The following is a 1,008-nucleotide window of genomic DNA, read 5'->3' as shown; positions in this document are numbered from 1 at the left end:
GAATACATCCTCGTCTCCGCGTGCCTCGGTTATTTCTATACCCGAGCTCTCTTTCCTTGTGATAGCCATCGTGCTTGAAGTACATATATCTTGCTATCACTTGTGCTACATATATCTTGTGCCTATCTTGCTTAGCTCTAGTTGCTATTGTTACACTTAGTTGAGCTTAGCATATTTAGGGTTTGTGCTTGTAAACTAAACGATAGTTTAATTCCGCATTCTTACAAGACAAATCCGCAAGAGTTTGTAATTGCCTATTCACCCCCCCCTCTAGGCGACATCTCGATCTTTCAATTGGTATCGAGCAAGGTCTCTCCTTGTTTTAGGCTTCACCGCCTTGAGAGTAAAGATGTCGGCTAGTATAGTGCACAATGACACAATTATCTTTGTTGGCACAAATTATCATTTGTGGTGAAATTGCTTGCTTTGCAATCTTCGGACCTTGTGTCCAAACATTGAGCAATTTCTAGATGTAGGTTTTTCTCCTCCGATGGATTCTCAAAATCTATCTTTAGAGGATGAGAAAAACTTACATCTTGAAGCTCAAGTATCTAATGAGCTTTTATTCTCCTTGAGACCCGATTTTCGTAGGTTCTTGATATATATAAAGCGAAAATCGTCTCATGAGATGTGGATCAAGCTTAAGGAAATGTTTGGTGGATCCACTTCTCAATTGGTCGGTGGTGACTCCGAGGAGCTCTCTTCCCCTTCACATCTTGAAGAGCTCCAAGTTGCTTCCACCTCCGGTCGTGATGAGTTATCATCTTCTTCCACTTCACCAACGTGTAGCAAGACACGAGGTAATGATATGGTGAGTGGTGAGGAAAATTGCAATGTTGATATTGTGCTCAATAGTGATGATTCTTCATCTCTATCCCATTGCAATGCTTCCTTTTTGGACTTAAACACATGTAGCATAGAAAATAATCTACATGCTTGTGTTGATAGCCCTTGCATATCATGTGTAAATTGCTTACATAGAACTCATGATGATATGCTTACCTTGTC

Source organism: Lolium rigidum, unplaced genomic scaffold (assembly GCF_022539505.1).
Source record: "Lolium rigidum isolate FL_2022 unplaced genomic scaffold, APGP_CSIRO_Lrig_0.1 contig_43820_1, whole genome shotgun sequence".
Classification (NCBI taxonomy): domain Eukaryota; kingdom Viridiplantae; phylum Streptophyta; class Magnoliopsida; order Poales; family Poaceae; genus Lolium; species Lolium rigidum.
Note: the sequence above shows the minus strand (reverse complement) of the source record.